This window comes from Myxine glutinosa, chromosome 1, assembly GCF_964187855.1.
Source record: "Myxine glutinosa chromosome 1, kmMyxGlut1.1, whole genome shotgun sequence".
In the NCBI taxonomy this organism is placed as follows: Eukaryota; Metazoa; Chordata; class Myxini; order Myxiniformes; family Myxinidae; genus Myxine; species Myxine glutinosa.
Genome location: NC_136261.1, coordinates 445828827 through 445852031, shown reverse-complemented (window position 1 = coordinate 445852031; position 23205 = coordinate 445828827). Strand labels below are relative to the sequence as shown.

Genomic DNA, 23205 nt, shown 5'->3' with positions numbered 1-23205 from the left:
GGTCTTGGTTGTTCAAAATGGCTTCAAACAAAAAAATAACTTCATCCCAAGTTGTGTTAAAAGCAGAATTTTCATTTCGTATCTCAGATACAATTTCCTGTGAAAGAAAATAACAATGTAATAAATTAATACAATATTTTTATTTGTATAAATCAAGCTCTATGAATATTAAAATTAACTTTGTTAACTCTTACACGAGTCTCATCTAAAAAAAAAAAAAAAAATTAAATAAATAATTAAATAAATAAATAATTAATTAAATAAATAAATAAATAAATAAACAAACTTACCTCCATTGATAAGAGGTTCGAGTCCAGTTCATCAATCTGAAGGTTGAGTTCTACACAGGTAGTAGGACTCCAAGGAATAGCAAAGTTATCCCATTCCATTTCGGCATAGTAGTCCATTCTCAAGTGAAGCAGAAAGCGTGTTTGAAAAAGCCTGTGTGGTCGGTGCCTTTTATAAGAAGGGCTGGGTGTGTGTCATTTCCTGTGGAAATTCCCTGGGCAAACCTGGGCGTGTCTTAACTGGAAATGATGTGATGGAAATTCCCTGAAAATGATGTAATGTATTACCTGGAAATGATACAATGCTGAAGAGTTTAGAAAGTGGGTGGGACTTAACAAAGTGGGTGGGGCTTAGCAGAAGTGGGCGGTGCCTAACAAAAGTGGGTGGGGCATAGTAAAAAGTGGGCGGTGCTTAGTACAAATGGGCGTGGCTTACCAAAAGTGGGTGGGGCTTACCAAAAAGTGCACTGAGCTTAACAAAAAGTGGGCAGAGCCTACCAAAAAGTGTGTGGCACTGGAGGCGCTCAGACAAGGACATTGAGGGAGGTTTATCATTTTATCTCAGCTCAGTTAAAATATCTTAATAAAGAACCAAACTCAAACATCGTTTTTGTTAATATATTAGATGGTGAAAGGAGTGGCAAGAGAATTAAATTATTTCCCACGCATAAACAAATATTTGTAGGATCGATGTTTGAGTGGTCTACTCGGGATCATTGATAGTAAGAGTACCATAAGACCAAGGGGGAATCATTGTTTGAGTGGTTTAATGAACAACATTGAGGATAGGTGTCAAAAGGCTAAAATGTTCGTAAAGAGGTGAGAGGAAAATTAACATGTAAGTGAATGGGTCGATGTTTGAGTGGGTCAAAGATAATCTGCTGATGATATGTAGAAGAAGGATTATAGGTCTAAAAGGGAAAACAAATATTTGTAGTGTTTGAGTGGTCTAATGAACAACATTAAGGATAGGTACTATAGACAAAAGGTTCATAAAGATTAGGGTGGGAGAAATAGAGGTGTTAATGGGCAATGAGGTTAAGAGGAAAATTAACATGTAAGTCAATGGGAAAATGAGAGTGTCCCAGAAGCAACATATATACACTACTCATGACATATGACCTTTAAAATGTACACTTTGCATATGTATGGGTTGGAGATCACGTTTGTGATGTTTCGTGTTGATCGGATAAGGTTGGTTTTTCTATCCATGATGACTGCCAAACCACATGACCTACAATGTCATCATTTTCAAACTATATGCAACAGTGGCGTTAGATATTTGTAAAAATTTGCATCTATAGGGTAGGCAGTTTCAGATATATAATTATTTAATATTTTCCTTCAATCTAATATGGCTGTCAAACCATGTGACCTGTGATGTCATACATTTCATATTTCAATACAAATGGGTCATTGATCATGTGCATGCAATTTCAGATTTTTAGGATAAGGAATTCGATTATAACATTTTTGGCTGGTATACCACTTCACCTGTGATGTCATCGTTATCGCGCTTTTGTTCCCCATTGGGAGTACTTGACAATGTGCCAAGTTTCAAATTTTTCCCATTTAACGGTTTCTGAGAAATATATTTTTAATTATTTGCGTTTCTTCCAAGATGGCTGCCACACTACGTGACCTACGACCTCACAATTATCAAAAATATTCTACATGGGTGTCACTCCCACCCTGAAAGTTTCGTCTCAATCGGACATGTGGTTGTTGAGAAAAACTAGGTTTAGCCCGGATGGACGGACAACCCGATAACATAATGCTTCCTTCGTAACCTAATCGATAACCTTCTGGGGCGGAGACATAAACATAGGGGCAATGCACCTGGTGCTCACTTGGTAGAATAAACAGTATACTGCACCGACTAAGGATATTTTAAAACAATTTCAATGTTTGCTGGAAGACAGGCAGCAGGTAGAATCATACTAACGTGATCATAAGATTTTAAACAAAAATACCTATTTTGGGGGGCAACACCCCTCCCACCTCGTGTACCTTCTCAGACCCCAATTTTTCCAATGCCTTGAACAAACATTGGTACATCATGGGTGGTGAACGTTGTGGTGAAGTTTCATCAAAATCGTGTGTGTAGTTTCAGAGGAAAAAGCAGATTCCTATTTGGGGGGGGGGGGGGGGGGGGTGGGGGGGGGTGTCAAACCTGGAACAACTTTGACCCCGGTGGACCCCCTTGGACCCATTTTTTTTTTAATGCCGTGAACAAACTTTAGTCACAATACAACAAATATAATTTGTGCCAAATTTGGTCGCAATCCCATCAGAGGTTTTGGAGAAGAAGTTTCAATTGTTTACGGACGAACTGACGAACGGACGGACGGACGACACGCCATCGCATAAGCTCCCCTGAATTAAAGAGGATTAAAGTAAAGTAACTCCCCCTCCCCCCCCCCCCCCCCACCCTCCACCCCTGGAGAGCAGATCACAGTATAGTAACATGTGGTGAGGATTCGCTCTCTCCCAACCTCCTCTTTCCCTCTTCTCTGTCTCTCCCCCACCATACTTTCTCTCTCTTTCCCTCTTTATATTCCACTCTTCATAAATCCACTTTCCCTCTCTTTCCCTTGTTCCCAATCCCCTTCTTGCACCACGCCTCCCTCCCACCTCCCAGAGGGTGCAGTATAGTGATATTTGGTGAGGCTTTGCTCTCCCATCCTTCTCCCCCCCCCCCCTCCCCCTTTCCCCTGCCATCTTCCCCTCCCTCTGCCCTCTTCCTCTCCTCCCCAATATCTCCCACATCTCTCCTCCCTGCTTACCTCCCTCCCCCTTCTCTCTTCATATTGTTGGGGATCCCGGGTTCGTCGACGTACTAAGGGGGGGGGGGGGGGGGAGGGGGAGAAGGGTTATGCCCCGTTTCCCCCACGAACTCCAGTTCCACACAGGCTGTTGACCGCAAGCGACTAAACTCGTCATTGACGGATTGCTAAGCAATTCCGATCGCCAATTTCCCAGTCACGCGTCGAAGAGTTTACTGGTCAATATTCCCAAATACCTTCAAGACACGTGACCGGAGGAACCGGGTATCGAACCCTCACTTTCACACACCTTATTGAATGCCGAGCGGTTTTGCACACGGTGTGGAAAGTGGCGTTACCTGATGTGATTTATGAACCCGATTCGAGCCAAATTCGGTCCCGGATGATTTGAGGTCAATGGAGAAAAGACGTATCCGAACAGGTTGGAAAGTAACCAAATGTACAGCCTTTTATTTTACAAGGCACAGAGAAAACAGAGATGAAGATTTACCTCCACAAATATTACCTAATGATAACCTCGACTGGCGCCTTCACTCTCTGACACACACACACTCACAGGGACAAAAGGCACTCTGGTTAAAGGTCGTACCGATGTACGTGTTGGGATTCCTGGCTGGTGACCATGTGGTCTGGTGTGCGCGGCTCGCATTTCAATGGTCATGTCCGCAGGACGAACCGCCACCTTGAAGCTGGCACAAACGAACCCAGCACAGGTAGATTAACTTCAGCGCAGGTGATCGGCAAAGACGCGGTCGGTGTCGGGCGTCGAATACAAAGGGTCAAACACGTGTCATGGTGGATACGGAAAAAGCCAGCAAGGTCTCGCCATTGGCGTGGCCAAAGGGGAAAGAGCTCAGGTGTGTCGTCGACCAAGTCCTAGAAAGCAAGAGGGTGATGTCGTCCACGAGGCAAAGATAATCCAGAGCATGAGGTCGTGGCGTGGCGAAATCTCAGGCAAAAGAGAGACGTGTCCTGTGCGCAGCAAAATCCCAGGCAAAGAGAATCAATTGCGATCTGCATGGGCTTTTACCAGATCTGCCCACGCCCCTCAAAATGTTCCACAGCCTCCCATTGACTGAGGTTTTCCGCATCATGGCGACGGATTCCCGGCTCGCCATTGGTCACGTGGGTCGTGCTTTTGGCCACGCCTCTCTGCACATCTGGTGTTATGGCCACGCCTTACCCAACGAAGGTTTGACATCCTGCCTAACTTCAACGCATATTGGTTTTGATTACTACACAATGGGAAGGGCTAATCTTTACATTCAATAAGACATAACTGACTAATGCAGGCTCCATGTTGTCGTGTAACGAACCAGAGGGGGTTTGCCTTTATGGCACAACCACAACAATATTCCCGTCAGGAAGCGATTTTGTGTTACACCGGGTACTCCCCTCTGTCTCTCCCCCACCTCACTTTATATAATACCCCACCTCATAAATAAATAATTCAAACATCCGTCATGGAGATAGAAGGGTGTGTGTAAATAAATTAAGTTGTTGTTTGTGAAGTAAATAAATAATATAAGGTCGTGGTAGTGAAGTAAATAAATATATAAATAATATAAGCTGTTGGTAGTGAAGTAAATAAATAAATAATATACGCTGTTGAAAGTGAAGTAAATAAATAAATAATATAAGCTGTTGGTGGTGAAGTAAATAAATAAAGTTGTTGGTAGTTTAGTAAATAAATAAAGTTGTTGGTAGTTTAGTAAATAAATAATATAACTTGTTGGTAGTTTATTAAATAAATAAGTTGTTGGTTGTTTAGTAAATAAATAAATAATATAAGTTGTTGGTAATGTAGTAAATAAATAAATAATATAAGTTGTTGGTAGTGAGGTAAATCAATAAATAATATAAGTTGTTGGCGATGAAGAAAATAAATAAATAATGTAAGTTGTTGGTCGTGAGATAAATAAATTAAAACAATTGTAATAAAAGTTTTTGTGATCAATGTGATTCCCAAAGTTTATAAAAAGATAAATGTGTTTGTGTTTTTGTCCGTTTGTCTAACAATGTCCACGACCCCGTGTCGTGTCCACAGATGGACGGTGCCCGAGTCTGGACACAAACTCTGCACATCGATGGATCAAGATCTCCGGGGATCTCAGGACGGCGACTCGAACCGGGACCGATATAATCAGTACCCCGAACATCCTGATCGGTTTGATGTTCATGAACAGGTTGTTTCCTGTGATTGTTTCTCCTCGGGTCGTCATGACTAGGAGGTCGATGTGGGGTCGAGTCATTCATGGGGAATCGGGATATGTTTAAACTCCATGGGGAGAAAAGGGGAAAAGTGTGGGTTGGGAGGGAATCCCGAGTCTTGGTGTTTAGAGAAATCTAACAACGAATTCTTCGCATATCACAACAAACAATGTACCTCCCTGTCCGTCCCGGGGGATCATGAACGGTTTGGGTTCTTCTTGGATTGCGAGGCGGGAGAGTTCACGTGTTTCGGGAACTCGGGGGAACTTCATGGACCCCGTTAAACTCGCTATTGGGGTGTGGGATTTGGGGTGATTCCGTTCATTTTGTACATTTAGTGAAATAAACTTTCATCACGAACTGATCCGGTTATTTTTGGTTCTAATCAATCAAATCATTTACCTGCTCATGACGATGTGATTTACCTGTTCATGACGATGTGATTACTGATTAATGTTTATATTATAATAAAGTTTATAAAATTAAATAAGTTCACTGTTTATCTTATTTAATGTGAAATGAACTTTAACCCGAACTCTTCACTGTCCTCCCGATATAATATGGATTCTTCTTCTTCAACCGTGATTTAATGGATGTGTGAGTGAAAAGTCCCTCCAGGTAGATGAAACCCTTTGTGTTTACCTGGAATGGACAACGAGCGTTAATAGTGAAGGTGAGAGTGGGTTTGAATCGGATCACAGGTAGAATGTGGAACCATGGATGGAATTAACAGAACGTTCAGCAGGTATCGCTAGTCACCGTTGGAAACATTACCAGGGGACCTTTTGGGTGTTACTCTCTCTTTTGGTCTGATGAAGGGTTCACACCTGAAACGTCAGGTTCTCATTGTTTCCCACAGAGGTTTTAATCTTAAATCTTCGTGGAAATCTCTTCAATCCAATCAAAACACAACGATAAAATCATCATTACATAACCGGCGTGATGACGTCATCCCGGTGTTTCACAGGTAGGATGATCCATCAATGCGCTTTAAGGGGCTCCTCCCGGTGTTTCACAAGTAAGTTGATCCATCAATGCATGGTAGGAGGCTTGTCCCGGTGTTTCACATGTAGGATGATCCATCAATGCACGATCGGGGGCTCATCCCGGTGTTTCACAGGAAGGATGATCCATCAATGCACGATATGGGGCTCATCCAGGTGTTTCACAGGCAGCATGATCCATCAATGCGTGATAGGGGGCTCATCCTGGTGTTTCACAGGTAGGATGATCCGTCAATGCATGGTAGGGGGCTCATCCAGGTGTTTCACAGGTAGCATGATCCATCAATGCGCGATTGGGGTCTCATCATGGTGTTTCACAGGAAGGATGATCCATCAATGTGGGATCGGGGGCTCATCACGGTGTTTCACAGGAAGGATGATCCATCAATGCATGGTAGGGGGCTCATCCAGGTGTTTCACAGGAAGGATGATCCATAAATGTGCGGTAGGGGGCTCATCCCGGTGTTTCACAGGTAGCATGATCCATCAATGCACAATAGGGGGCTCATCACGGTGTTTCACATGTAAGATGATCCATCAATGCACGATCGGGGGCTCATCATGGTGTTTCACAGGAAGGATGATCCATCAATGCGCGATCGGGGGCTCATCATGGTGTTTCACAGGTAGGATGATCCATCAATGTGCGATTGGGGGCTCATCACGGTGTTTCACAGGTAGGATGATCCATCAATGCGCGATCTGGGACTCATACCGGTGTTTCACAGGAAGGATGATCCATCAATGCGCAGTATGGGGCTCATCCCGGTGTTTCACAGGTAGCATGATCCATCAATGTGCAATAGGGGGCTCATCACGGTGTTTCACATGTAGGATGATCCATCAATGCGCGATCGGGGGCTCATCATGGTGTTTCACAGGTAGGATGATCCATCAATGTGCGATTGGGGGCTCATCATGGTGTTTCATAGGTAGGATGATCCATCAATGTGCGATTGGGGGCTCATCCCGGTGTTTCACAGGAAGGATGATCCATCAATGCGCAGTATGGGGCTCATCCCGGTGTTTCACAGGTAGCATGATCCATCAATGCGCAATAGGGGGGCTCATCACGGTGTTTCACAGGTAGGATGATCCATCAATGCGTGATTAGGGGCTCATCACGGTGTTTCACAGGTAGGATGATCCATCAATGTGCGATCGGGGGCTCATCCAGGTGTTTCACAGGTAGCATGATCCATCAATATGCGATCGGGGCTTATCACGGTGTTTCACAGGAAGGATGATCCATCAATGCGGGGTAGGGGGCTCATCCAGGTGTTTCACAGGTAGCATGATCCATCAATGCGCGATAGGGGGCTCATCCCGGTGTTTCACAGGAAGGATGATCATCAATGTGCGGTAGGGGGCTCATCCAGGTGTTTCACAGGTAGCATGATCCATCAATGCGTGATAGAGGGCTCATCATGGTGTGTCACAGGTAGCATGATCCATCAATGTGCGATAGGGGGCTTATCCCGGTGTATCACAGGTAGGATGATCCATCAATGCGTGGTACGGGGCTCATGCAGGTGTTTCACATGTAGGATGATCCATCATTGCATGATCGGGGGCTCATCACGGTGTTTCACAGGTAGGATGATCCATCAATGCGCGGTAGGGGGCTCATCCAGGTGTTTCACAGGTTGCATGATCCATCAATGCGCGATAGGGGGCTCATCCCGGTGTTTCACAGGTAGCATGATCCACCAATGCGCAATCGGGGCCTTATCACGGTGTTTCACAGGTAGGATGATCCATCAATGCATGGTAGGGGGCTCATCCAGGTGTTTCTCAGGCAGGATGATCCATCAATGCACGGTACGGGGCTCATCCAGGTGTTTCACAGGTAGGATGATCCATCAATGCATGGTAGGGTGCTCATCCAGGTGTTTCACAGGTAGGATGATCCATCAATGCGTGGTAGGGTGCTCATCCAGGTGTTTCACAGGGAGGATGATCCATCAATGCATGGTATGAGGCTCATCCAGGTATTTCACAGGTAGGATGATCCATCAATGCACGGTATGAGGCTCATCCAGGTGTTTCACAGGTAGGATGATCCAACAATGCGTGGTATGGGGTTAATCACGGTGTTTCACAAGTAGCGCGATCCATCAATGCGCGATAGGGGGCTCATCCCGGTGTTTCACAGGTAGCATGATCCATCAATGCGCGGTATGGGGATCATCCCGGTGTTTCACAGGCAGGATGATCCATCAATGCGCAATCGGGGGCTCATCACAGTGTTTCACAGGTAGGATCATCCATAAATGCGTGGTATGCGGCTCATCACAGTGTTTCACAGGTAGGATGATCCATAAATGCGCGATCGGGGGCTCATCACGGTGTTTCACAGGAAGGACTTTGCATAATGGAGGATGCCCAGTTAGCGACTGGCTTTGGAGGTAAGCTTTGACATGTGGCTTTCTCAGGAAAGATCATGGCAGATTGTGAGACCAAAAATCTTGAGTGACAGAACTTCTTCAAAGAGGGTTGTTGAGAAACTGGATGTGAGGGTTTTCCGGACGGTATTTTCGGAGAGACGAGGTGAGAGTGTGAGATTTGTTTTGTTTGAAAGACATCTTCCATTTGTTTGACCAGCTTGTAATTTTATCCAAGTCTGCAGAGAGTCGAGGCTTTTTTTTTGGCCGGAAGTGTCGATCTGATGGATGAGAGATGGACCAGCAGAGGGTGAAGTCATCAGCAAAAATATAATGATTTTCCAGAGTCAGAAAGATCACCGATGAAAATGAGAAATAGCACAGGGCCCAGAACACTGCCTCGAGAAACTCCAGCTAAGTCAGGAAGAGTACATGAGAATATTCGATTTAGAGTCCCACCTTGAATGCGACAGAAAAAAATCTGTGAGCCATGCATGGAGATTTCCATGGATACTATAACAGGACAGTTTTGTGAGCATGGTGAGGATGCGAGACTGTATCAAAGTCACAATATATGTCAAGGGAGATGGCTCCGATTTCCTGTCTGGCATTGAGGACATCCGTCCATTGTTGAGACAACCGAAGCAGTATGTCCAGAGTAGAGTGGCCTGGTTTGAATCCATATTGATGATCTAAGATCAAGCCATTGGAGAAGAAAAAGGATTTTATGTCGGAAGTGATGATGGATTCCATGACCTTGCTGATGATTGGGAGGAAGATGACTGGTCTGTAATTGCAAGGATCTGTTTTTGGAATTTTGATTTTTGGAATAATTATTTAGCTTGGTGTGGCCAGTGGCCACATCGACTTGAATCTCAACCTTTTAGGGAGGGGTTAGGGGGGAGAAGGGAGAGGCATTCGCTCCCCTCTCCTCTTCTTTGGAAGTCGGTGTTCACAGGTATTTTCACCATTCGCAATGCATTACCATTGATGTTGAAAAAAATGTTACAGCAAGCAGCTGTGTGGCCTTCCACATTGGGACCTGTGTACTGAGCTGCTTGCCAGTAATCAGTGATGACATGAAGTGCAGTCTTGCCATGGTGGTAAATGCTATTCAAAGCTTTCAACTGGTTTGGTGAACAACTCTCGGTTTGATCAGGATTATTTATGGGGATATGGACAACTCCAAGCTCTCCACTGACTGATATTATTGATCATTATGTGCCATTACATCGTTTTATAATGGAGCAAACGTATATGGTTATGGTGTTATGGATGTTTGTTTATATGCGACCAAAACGTCTTCTGATTCTTCAAATAAAATTAACACACACCTAATTATGTTTGGACTGCTGAGACCCCTCAGACCTTTGACAACCCTTTAAGTTCCCCAAGACCCTAAAGAACACCAACACCCCTGAATACCCAAAACACCCTGAAGACCCAAAAGACCCTTAAAGGCCTAGAGGAACCAAAAGACTCTTAAGACCCAAAAGCCCCTGAAGACAACAAAGACCCAAAATACCCCAACTACACAAAAGACATTGAAGACCCAAAATACCCCAAAACACCCCAAAGTCCCAAAAACACCCTGAAGACCCAAAACACTGAATACCCAAAACATCACGAAGCTCCAAAAATACCCCGAAGACCCAAAATACCCTTAAAGGCCCAGAGGATCCAAAACACCCCAAAGACCCAAAAGACCACAAAAAGACCCAGATGACCCAAAAGACCCTAAATCCCCCGAAGACAACAAAGACCAAAAAGACCCAAAAGACACCGAAATGGGCAAAGATGCCGATCCCTCTCAAACGACATGTGGTGAGGTGCACAGACACACTAAGTCAGGCTGGTATTCCCAATAACACAGACAAGTGCATTTGTGCTTTTAGGACCTCTCTTTATTGAGAAACCCTTCACAAATTCAAGTTTCGTGAAAAAAATAGGCAGGAGTCTTCTTCTGACAAACAATTTTACATCAAGGGTGTTCTCCCCATGTCACACAAGGCAATGAAACATGGAGAACTGCAAATATTGAGTAAAAATTGATGTTCACACTGCCATGGAAAGATGCCATCTGAGCATAACCAAAATGGGACCAGAAAAAAAAACTAAATCATAGAAAACTAAATTCCAAAATACTAGTCACATTCAAAAAAGAGAACAGGAAAAAAAAAGTTCTCCCAGAACTCAAAATTTCAACCTCCATTTTTCAATTAAGGATCATGATTCATGAACCAGTTTGTGAAACTTCATTCTCATAAATTTGCTCCAAGGGCTCGTTTTAGAATCCTCACTGAACCTCTGACAGCCTCCACTGTCGTTTGTTTGTCGTGATATTCCCCCAGAATGCTTTTTAAGTACTGTTATGGTTTTCTTGATCATCCAGATTCCCTGTTGCTCCAACTTTCATTGATAAAATTTCAGGTTTCTTCAATTTCGAAATTCACTTTACCTCATTTTTCATATACTGGTATGTCAGATTTCAGCTCTCCTGTATGGATCTTCACACGTGATTTCAAATGGCCACAATGATCGAAACCTTTTTCACATACCAAGCATTTGTGAAGTCGCTCTCCTGTATGGATCCTCATATGTAATTTCAAACTGCCTTTTTCAGAGAAATCTTTATCACATATTGAGCATTTATAAGGTCGCTCTCCTGTGTGGATCCTCATATGTGATTTCAAATTGCTGCTTTGAGAGAAACCTTCATCACAAATCGACCATTTGTAAGGTTGTTCTCCTGTATGGATCCTCATATGTAATTTAAAACTGCATTTTATCGAGAAACCTTTATCACATATCGAGCAATTGTAAGGTCGCTCTCCTGTATGGGACCTCATATGTATTTTCAGATAGCCTTTCTGAGAGAAACCTTTATTACATATCGAGCAATTGTAAGGTCGCTCTCCTGTATGGATCCTCATATGTGATTTCAAATGGCCTTTTACATAGAAACCTTTATCACATATCGAGCAATTGTAAGATTGTTCTCCTGTATGGATCCTCATATGTAATTTCAAATTGCCTTTTGCATAGAAACCTTTATCACATATCGAGCAATTGTAAGGTCGCTCTCCTGTATGGGTCCTCATATGTTATTTCAAATGGCCTTTTACATCGAAACCTTTATCACATATCGAGCAATTGTAAGGTCGCTCTCCTGTATGGATCCTCATATGTAATTTCAAATTGCCTTTTTGAGAGAAACCTTTATCACATATCGAGCAATTGTAAGATTGTTCTTCTGTATGGATCCTCATATGTAATTTCAAACTGCCTTTTACAAAGACACCTTTATCACATATCGAGCATCTGTGAGGTCGCTCTCCTGTATGGATCTTTCTATGTTTATTCAAATTTATTTTTGTCAAAAAACCTTTATCACAGACAGAGCACTTGTGGGGGTGTTTTCCAGTGTGGATTCTCATGTGTATTTTGATGTTACTCGTTGAAGCAAAATCCATTTTGCACACATTACACTTCCAACGTATTCGCCTTTCGAGAACCTTTTTGTGTTTCTTTAATTTAATATTAATCTTGGTGTTGTGAGGCCCAGACATGCACTTGTATTTTAGAGGAACGGAGTCTTCCTGTCACGATGACATTTGACATTTTGAATCTTCTGTGACAGATGAATCCTTGTTGTGTTGTCTGCCTTCCACATGTACAGCATGGACATCACCTGTGTACAAATAAGCATCAGTCTTTTGCAAGGAAATGGGATTGAGAACCATCTTGAGTTCATAGAACATGTTACATCATGGAATGTATAGTTCAATTTAAAAATAAACATCGGGGTAATACCCCTGGCCGCTCATCTGGTAGAATAAAGCAGTATACTACACTGACTAAAGGTATTTTAAACCATATCATGGCATTTTTAACCAATTTCCATGGATGATTAAAGACAGGTCAGCATGTACAATCAAAGTCACATAATCATAAGACTTTAAACAAACAAAACAAAAAACTTTTGGCGGGGCAATCCCCCCGCCCCCCATAGATTATCTTCGATCCCGATTTATTAAAATGCCGTGAACAATCTTTGGTACATCACGGGGGGTAAAGGTTGTTGTAATGTTTCATTGAATTTGTGTGTGTAGTTTCAGTGAGGAAAACATCTATTTTGGGGGGTAAAACCTGAACCCACTTTGATCCCTGGTGGACCCCTTCAACACCGACTTTTCTTTTTTAATGCCATGAACAAACTTTAGTTACAACATAACAAATATCATTTGTGCCAAGTTTGGTCACAATCCCATCAGCGGTTTCAGAGAAGAAGTTGCAAGTGTTTACGGAGTGACAGACGGATCGACGGGCTGATGACGCACCACTTTGTTCGATGTTAACTAATAATGAAGTTAAAGATTATTAAAAAGAAAACTTCCGGATGTTAAGCACTATTGAAGCAGTTTTCTCCATCACCGTTATACACCACCCTATTTAACATGTCCAAGTACTGCTAAACTTGAAGATAGCGGAAGTAACAAGAAGGCGATTTGTGTTCAATAGTGTTCAAGTATTTAAATTAATTTACATAAAATAAAGATTGTAAAATTTATTTGAAAACTTTTCTGGAATTTACTGGCATTGCACTGTGTCTATTACATTAGTTATTTGTGCCTGCTGTTTGTCTCATTTATGATGTCATTATAAACAATACTTTTCCGGTTTACAATGATTTAAAGTTTGTTTGACTCCCGAGCAGCAGAGTGAAAATATTGTTGCAGATGCGGGGATTGGGGTGCGTAGCAAGTGGGACTTCTCGGAATCTCCCCGACCTCTGGACCCGCAGGTCGCCGTGCCGTGGATAGGTTTGCGGCCTGAAGAGATGTTAAGCAACTACTGACACCGATTGAGACCGTCAAACCTGGCAACACAATTGATTTCGGCAGGCGATCCTTCCATGGCCTGAATAGGTAGGCAGCTTCTCCTCGGGTGCCCAACACATTCAAACAGCAGCGATTGCTCTGGCGTTCCAGCTTTAAAGCCACTTCCTCACAAAATATTCTCCACTATGTAAGCTCCTTCTGTGGAAAAGTTCGGCGGCACATCTGTAACCTGCCATTTAGTTTAAATATTCGCACTGACATTCGGCGGATTTCCTCCGGGGAACCCGGACGGGTTCTCGACATCCACTGCTCATGCTGTGGAACCTCCAGACGTCACACACATATGCGCAGCCCCGTAACCTTCACCACGCCCACTCTCGCACCGTGGTACATCCGTTACATCCCCAAATTGCCTCGTGGACCAACGAACACAACTTGCACACATCAGCCATCTCACAATTTTTTGCACACCATTTATTCACACGATACACTCCACAGTCAATCTTACTCCATTCGCACACATGGGTCACTCCATGATAGTTTACACACTACTTTACATATGAGCCTTTCCTCAGAGATCCCGCAGCTGAATTTGCCATTTGTGCCGGGTGCACCATTTATGCCACGCACACTCACCCACACACCATTTCTTGGAATTTTTTTTTCAATCATCTGCATTCATGCGTTTTGTCGGGAATGGACCGTTAACACACAGTGACAGCAGCACCTTGAAATGTGACCTCCCTTGGACAGGTACGGATTACAAAGTTGTTATTTTTAATCTCCCACAAACAGGACCAGAACATACTCTCATTTAAAATATTTCCCGCTCGGTAACCTCACCTCTCCTCTCAGTCAAGCTAACGGTTACCCCCCTCTGAATCGGTGCATGACCTGTGCTCTCGATCGTTCATACACTCCACTCTGCATGCTCGCTGCACACACTCCGTTACTCTCAGGCTCGACACTCCAAGGAACCCCGGGTTCGGTATTCCACCCAAGCTCGGCACACACCCTTTCACACCATGAATTCGCCCGAGTTCACACAGCCTCACCTCGTCGTGGTCCACTTTGATCGCTCATATGCTCTCCACCTGCACCTGCCATGTGTTATCCCGATCTTTCCACATTGTTTCTACACATTCCATTATCTCCTCCTTAACATTATTTGCCCTTTCACTTGTCTGTAATCATTCTTCTTTGCTTTTATCCATTTCATTTCTAACTCTATGACTTTCTAACTTTGCTCTCACACGAACCTCGATCATGTATAACAAAAAAATAAAAATAAACTCACCTGGAACGAAGTTCACGGGAGGTTATGCGATGGCACGTTGTCCGTCCGCAAACACTTGCAACTTCTTCTTCAAAATCACAAATGGAATTGCGAGCAAATTTGGCACAAATGATATTTGTTGTGTTGTGACAAAAAGTTTGTTCACAGCATTAAAACAGTCGGGGTCTGCGGGGGTCTTCCAAAGGTCAAAGTGGATCCAGGGTTGACCCCCCAAAATAGGAATTAGCTTGATGCTCTGAAACTACACACACGATTTCGATGAAACTTCACCACAACGTTCATCACCCGTGATATACCAATGTTTGTTAAAGGCATTAAAAAAAAAAGTGGTCTGAGGAGGTATGTTGGATTTAGGGTTGGAGGGGGGTGGGTTGCCCCCCAAAATAGGTATTTTTCATTTGTTTAAAGTCTTATGATTATGTTATCCTGATTCTACCTGCTGCCCTGTCTTCCAGCAACCATTGAAATTGGTTTACACTGTTTATTCTACCAGGTGAGCACCAGGGGTATTTCCCCCTATGTTTAAAATTCATTTATCTTCATTATTTCCCACTGTGACCCCTTCAGTTCTACTTCGAAGATTACTTTTTTGTCTTCCATTATTTCTTTCATCTCCGTCGTTCATCCCATTTCTTCTATCTTCTGTGTTAGGTCATCATGTCCCATTTTACATTCTTTTTTACTTTTCCTTCTGCACTGCCCTGAGATCCTGTATTTCTTCTTATTTGCTCATTCAGTTCTTTATGCCCTCCGCAAGTCCTTTTTTCCTGTTTAAGTCCATTCACCTCTTCTTTTATTCCATTTATCTCCTCCATAATTATAGCCTCACATGCCCCATCTCGTTCCGGACACCATCCACACGTTCACTCACCTCTCCCCATACAGCCTCAATCATTGCGGCTATCTCATTGCCCAAAGCCTTCATATCAGCCTTTACCTCTGCTTGCCCCACATGCATGTCATGCCTTATGCCATCGTTTTTACCTTGTCTTTTTGATAGCTTATATACCTTATATACCTTGTACCTTGTCCCTCCTCAATTTTCATAATCATCTGTGCCATTAGTTGACTCATAAACAACATCACCTGGTCGCTGCTCGACTGCAATGGCAACGGCAACCCACTATTCCGTGCCATTAGTGCTGCCTTTTCCAGGGGCTGGTGAGGAAGGGGAGATTAGAGGAGGGAGGAGAGGATTGGGTCCTCAATCGCCATCGGCACTTCCACTGCTGCCACTCCTGGTCCTTCTCTGACAATGTCACTTTCGTATACAGCTTTCTGGGTCATTGGCTCCTCCATATCCTCCTCAGGTAGGCCCACAAGGGCCTGCTCACATTGGCTTGACAAAGCTGGATAATTATTTTAAGCTCAATTTTACCCGACACTGCTTACAATTTTTGCAGTGCTGCTGATATCGCCCCAGATTCGATTCTCACTCCTGATGTCAATTGTTCCGGATGAAGGGTTCTCGCTCTTTTACAAACAGGTTTCCTTTTGGTGCCAAACGGTTTGGCGGTGCCAATTGGGGTTCGTACTCTCAAAGCACATCCATATTGATTTTTATGACATATCGCATGCTACAAAGCCTTTAAGGCCACTCGAGGTGGGGCCTACACAAAGGCAAGTGTAGATATTAGACATTAGACAGAAAGGAGTAGTCTATTGACATTCCTCTTGAATCGAGGTAGGTTGAGATAGAGGGGAAAGCAGGATGCAGGTAAGCTGTTCCACAGTAAAGCCTTGTGGGGAAAAATAAATAAAAGAATTCCATATAGTCTTACTCCGAGGGACAGATATAGTGAATGGATGGGAAGAAACTTCCAGATGTGTTGGGCGGCTGAAAGAATGCTCAGGTGGAACAACCTGATAGACCCTCAGAGCACATCCGTGGAAATATCTGTAGCAACAAAGCGGCAGATTGGGAGAGGTTCCGGGGATGATGCCAACTCCTGTCCCACCAGAATGGCAGCACAGTGCTGGATTCTGTCAAGAAGAGAAAGGCGACAGGCCGGCGCACCAGACCAAATATGGCAATGATACTCCATGACAGGACGTTCAGTGGCCTTGCATAGATGGAGCACAGCAGCTTGAGAAAGGTATCGACGAGCACGAAATAAGCTGCCAAGGTGCTGTGATGTGCTCTACCAATGTGCTCTGTGCTTTTAGCTCTACCAGAGATGTACTTTTCCCAGCTGAGGTTTGAGTTGATATCCAATCCAAGCAGACAGATAACAGGGACCTCCAGCAAAGGTGAAGAATCCATAGACAGGGTCGGAAAACAAAGTGATCTTGAACTAGAAACAGATAAAGTGAGTCATTTTTGGTTGAGAGCAACAAGCCAGTCTTTTCCCCAGTTCAACACACTCTCTAAGTTCTGATTGAGAGTGGTACTCACATGGTCAATGGGTAGGGGCGGCGAGATGGGGTATCAGGGAGTGGCACTGCCTCAGAGCCCGAGCTTCTCCTGTAATTTTTTTTTAACAGTACAGAAACCCCTTGTAGAGTTTAGCCCCCCCCCCCCTTCCCATGACCCTTCTCCCCAAGCCCTCTCCATCCCACAGATCTCCCGTTGTCCCTGTTCTCTACTGTTGTACTTGTGCGATTCCCTCTCTCCCATCTTGTCTCCCACTCCATTGCTCATATGCCTTTTGTAGCAGTTTGCTTTTATGTGATTAATGTTAGCACTTACACGAGCATCACGAGCATTAATGTTAGCATCTTGTACATAAAAAAAAAAATGAAGTGTATGAAACTTCTCGGTGAGAGAGTTATCGCAGCAATTCTAATTGAAACCTGTTCCTTGTCCTCTTAATTGATAAAATGCATTATAACGACAACAAACTCAGATGTGCAGTCATGTGAAAAAGTAAGTAAACCCCATGTAAAGTTTTGACTTTTTCAACATATTTCAACATACAGCTATTTGATCTTCATTTCAACAACATTGATAGATAACGGTGATATAATATAACAAATACCATGAAACATTTACATTTTGTAGTCCATTGTATAATTTAAATAAACATAAATGCGAATTTCACATGTGGAAAAAGTTAGTACACCCCTACATTTATCACTACTTCAAATACCTAAAATTAGAATCAGGTGCACCAGCTCAGGTGCAAATGATGAGAACATCGTTGGAGAGGATCTTGGAGGAACCTGTCTTATTTAAACCTCAGACATTTAGTTTGGTTTGCTCTTCATTGTTGAAGTGTGCGGCGTCACCATGCCTAGATCAAAAGAGCTCTCTGAGGCCTTCAGAAAGAAGGTTATAGACACCCACGAGTCTGGGAAGGGATTTAAAAAGATCTCCAAACAATTTGAAATCAATTATTCGACTGTCTGGGAGATCATCTACAAGTGGAGAAGATTCCAAACAACTGCTAACTTGTTCAGGCCAGGCCGCCCCAGCAAGTTCAGCCCTAGAGCAGACCTCAAGATGCTGAAATAAGTCTCGAAGAACCCCAGAATGTCATCACGGGACCTCCTGGTAGCTCTTGCCACTGTTGATGTCAAAGTGCATGAGTCTACCATTAGAAAGAGGCTGCACAAATTTGATATACATGGGAGGTGTGCCAGGAGGAAACGTTTGCTGTCCAGAAAATATCAGGGCAAGACTAAAGTTTGCCATTGAACACCTCGGCAAAGACCAGCACTTCTGCAACAACGCGCTCTGGACAGATGAGTCAAAGGTTTATGGCTATTTGGCCACAGTACCAGAAAACATGTTTGGCGAAAACCGAAGACAGCATTTGACCACAAGAACCTGATACCAACTGTAAAGCATGGTGGTGGAAATATTATGGTTTGGGGCAGCTTTGCTGCATCAGGGCCTGGGTAGCTCACCATCATAGAATCCACTATGAATTCGTCATTGTACCAGAGTGTGCTTGAGGATAATGTGAGGCCATCTGTCGGAAAGTTGAAGCTCAACCGAAGGTGGACCTTGCAACATGACAAGGACCCTAAACATACCAGTAAATCCACCAAGGAATGGCTGAAAAGAAAGAAATGGAGGGTTCTGGAATGGCCAAGTCAAAGCCCGGATCTAAATCCCATCGAGATGTTGTGGGGGGACTTGAAACGAGCTGTGCATGCAAGAAACCCCTCAAACATTGCACAGATGAAACAATTCTACATGGAGGAGTGGGCAAAAATTTCTCCCAGTCGATGTGTCAGAGACTGGAAGACAGTTAAAAGAAACGCCGACTTGAGGTTGTTTCTGCCAAAGGGGGCAATACCACCTATTAGAGCCAAGGGAGTACTTACTTTTTCCACATGCGAAATTTGCATTTATGTTTATTTGAATTATACAATGGACTAGAAAATGTAAATGTTTCATGATATTTGTTATATTATATCACCTTTATCTGTCAATATTGTTGAAATGAAGATCAAATAGCTGTATGTTGAAATATGTTGAAAGAGTCAAAACTTTACATGTGGTGTACTTACTTTTTCACGTAACTGTATTTATTTGATTAATCTTAACAATACTACGCTATCGTTTATAAGAATGTTGAAGGAAAAGGTTTAATTATATTATTAAGGATGCATGTACATATATACAGTATGTATTACATGTAAAGGAATTTAAGAGTATAACTCAGACTCCAGTTGACTCCGGAGTGCCTTTGTGATGGAAAGATATACATTCATTTGCAGTTCTGTGTACATACTAATTGGGGATAAGGTTTGTGAAAGCTTTTTTGTGCAAAGACAATTGTCTTCTGGTTCAAGTGACCATTGAGAAGATAATGGTTTACTCAGGGATCCCTCATCCCCCGATCTACCACCCTCCCCACTCTCTAATCAGTAATTCCTTGAACCCCAATCTACCCCTCCCTAATCACTTATCAGAATCCCTCGTCCCACGATCTCCTCCCTCCTTACCCCTCCCACTGTGAGGACTCAATCAAATCTTCTCCGATTGTCTTTCAATTGCTATAAATGAAGCCAAAACAATGCGATTGAGGAAGAATACTCGTGTTAACCGGGGGTCCTTATGCTTTGTGAATGGGTTATACCATGTATTTCTGTTGTAACAGAATGAGTATTTTTCCCAGTGTTATTCAATTTTACAAGTATTGAATGAGTGAACATGACTTGGTTTATGTACACAAATTGTTCAACGACACCCTCATTGGCTCATCCTCATCGTTGCATTTAAACGCAGAACAGAAGCCGATTTTGCTTTTTCTTGCCGGAAACAAAACAACATTTGCCGTTGTTCATGGTACAGTTTCAAACTTTACAGAAAATGGTTATTAACCAGAAATGTGTTACAAAGAAATGGGTTTGTATCCTCTTTGTCCAAAAAATATTAACCATCTTCTCACGTATGTTTTGCCAATCTTAGGGAGCAATAGTGTTCAACAGTCGAGGGTGCGAATTGACTCGATCCGTCCAAACGTCCCGCTGTCTCCTATATTTTCGATCAAACGGCTAAATAAAAGTGCCCACTTTTTTATTTTTAAAGTTTTTTTTGTTTTTCATTAAAGAAAGTTCCTTAAAAAGTTATAAAAGAGAAAGGGTGGGGGTGGGAGCCGTGAGGTTATTGCCTCGGGTCCCATGCTGGCTCTCCACACCACTGGTCATGGGTAGGAGGAGACAAGGTTCCTGGGTAGGTTGTATAAAGTGTTGAGTCATCTGCAAAACTGCTTCATTGAGAAAGAATACAATCAGGCAGATCATTGATATAAAACATTAACAATATTGGACCCAACACAGACAGACCCCTGATGACCCACGTCCGTCTTATGGACAGGGGATTACTGTCCCTCATGTACCACAGATATTAGACGATTTGCAAGGAAGTCAGAGAGTGTGTCAAGCAATTTTCCAGAAATACAATAGGATTTTAGCCTTTTGAGATGTCGAGAGCCACAACCCTGGCTTCTTCACGATGATCCAAAGTCCCATTCACATGTTCAGTGATTTGGGACAGAAAATCACCAGCAGACCATGACCGTCTAAAGCCATACTGAACATCAGTTTGGAGATTGTGGGTTTCCAGATGAGTCATGAGTTGTTGTTTTATCAAGGATTCAAACACTTTGCTGATAATAGGTAGAAGGCTAACAGGCCGATAGATAGAACGACCTGATTACTTATTGGAGTGTGGAATTATATATATACACACAGACTTGGCATTTAATATGGCATATTTTTTTTTTCTTGACTTGGGTTTACTTTCTGAACTCAGTATATCAATCTGGTGAGTTTCTTTTACTCTTCTGTGATGTCTTTGTTGAAAGAACCATGTCATTGATTGTCTTTCGCAGCAAGAAGTCAATAACAGGATCATATCACAGGTGGCGTGACAAAATGTAAGGACAGGTACATTTGACGATTGGCTTCACAATCGGGTATATAAGGGTTGTTGCGTTCTGTATTAGTGGAAAACAACTGCTGCACGTCTACAAAAGTTATTGCCGCTTCCTCTGGAGATGGTCTGTCAACTTGACAATGCTGTTTGTCATGGAGTGGTGGCTTTACGAAATTCTGGCATGAAACAGTGTGCTATTGCTCAGCAGTATGGCATCACTCAAGGTCAGGTGTCAAAGATCCTGAAACAAAATGCTCAGAGGGGTGTCCCTACTCCAATACCGAGGCCAGGACGTCCACGCAGAACCACAAGGAGAGATGATCGCCAGCTGCACCAGTTAGTCTGCAATGGCCGTACCAAGTCAGCTAATCGGCTTAGGGCTGAGTGGCAGCAACTGACAAATGTGCCTGTATCCAGAAGGTGAGTCAACCAACGACTGGTTCAAGCAGGCTATCGTGCCAGGCGTCCCCTGAGAAAGCCACGCCTGACCAGACAACACAGCCAGCGCCGATTGCAGTGGGCCAGAGAGCACTGTCAATGGCAGCCAGGACACTGGAATCACGTGACCTTCAGTGACGAGTCTAGATTTCTGGTCTATCGTCAAGATGGCCGCGTCAGAGTGCACAGACAAGTGCATGAAGCCCACAACGAAGATTGTATAGTGCCAAGAGTCCAAGCGGGAGGTGGTGGGGTGACCGTTTGGGTTGCTTTTCATGCAGGGGGCAAAACTGATCTGGTTGTTCTGAATGGAAACCTGAACCAATTCAAGTACAGGGTCATTCTGGAACAAACATTGCTTCCATTTGCTCGTGCAGCCTTTCGAGGAAACTTTGTCTTCCAAGCTGACAATGCACGGCCTCATCGTGCTCGCATGATCCAACACTTTCTTGCTGACCATGGTGTAGAGCATATGGAGTGGCCTGCCATGTCCCCGGATATTAATCCTATAGAGAACTTATGGGCAGAATTAACGTGTCAAATCGACAACTTGGCGCAGCACCCTACATCTGTGCGTGAATTGCAGCAGACTATTGTCACTGCATGGCAAGCGATTCCTGTCCAAACCTTCGCAAATCTCGTGAACAGCATGCCTCAACGTGTACGTGCTCTCCTGAATGCTCGTGGGGGGTTGCACGAAGTACTGAACTGTAATTTTACTGTCCGTAATCCCAGTCATAATTTAGCTTTTGTTGAATTTTTTTTTGGCGAATGTGCAAAATAAAGAGATACTTCTGGAAAAATGTACAGAAGTTTAACACAGTACTGTCTGTGAATTGAGTTCGATATCAGTTAACATCACTTTCAAGGATCAATTTATTTGCTTCGAAATGTCAAATGTGGTTTTTGTTTCTTTTAAAGGGTCACATTAACAAAATCTAGAATAATTTCAACATAATTCCAATGAACTTTTGTTTCTAAGTCATCTTGAAAAGTAGGTTCACCCCCACAAAAAAAATATTCCATATTAAATGCCAAGTCTGTGTATATATATATATATAATATTATATATAATATATATATATTATATATATATATATATATATAAATATATATATATATACACATACATATATTATATATAATATATATATACACATACATATATATATATATATATATACACATACATATATATATATACACATATACATATATATATATATATACACATACATATATATATATATATTATATATACACATAACATATATTATATATATATATACACAAATACATATATATATATACACATATATAATATACAATATATAATATACACAATACATATATATATATATACATACATATACTATACATATATATATATATTCACATATACACATATATATATACATATATATATATATACACATACTATACTATATATCATATATATACAATATATATATATACACATATACATATATATATATATACACATACATATATATATATTATACAATTACATATATATATATATATATACACATATACATATATACTAATATACACATATACATATATTATATATACACATATATATATACATATATACACATACTT

General features: G+C 42.4%; 1 protein-coding gene and 1 long non-coding RNA gene across 2 annotated transcripts in view; one reads left to right on the top strand and one right to left on the bottom strand.

Annotated features, from left to right (window-relative positions):
• The window catches only part of LOC144889696 (uncharacterized), a 122221-nt gene extending 118147 nt beyond the window's left edge, over positions 1 to 4074 (bottom strand). The window contains exon 1 of the long non-coding RNA XR_013622009.1: positions 3663 to 4074. This is a non-coding gene — a long non-coding RNA (uncharacterized LOC144889696). The remainder of the gene's footprint in view (positions 1 to 3662) is intronic.
• LOC137418556 (E3 ubiquitin/ISG15 ligase TRIM25-like) overlaps positions 1 to 23205 on the top strand; it is a 1139870-nt gene that overhangs the window by 869982 nt on the left and 246683 nt on the right. The gene's annotated exons all lie outside the window — the stretch shown is intronic.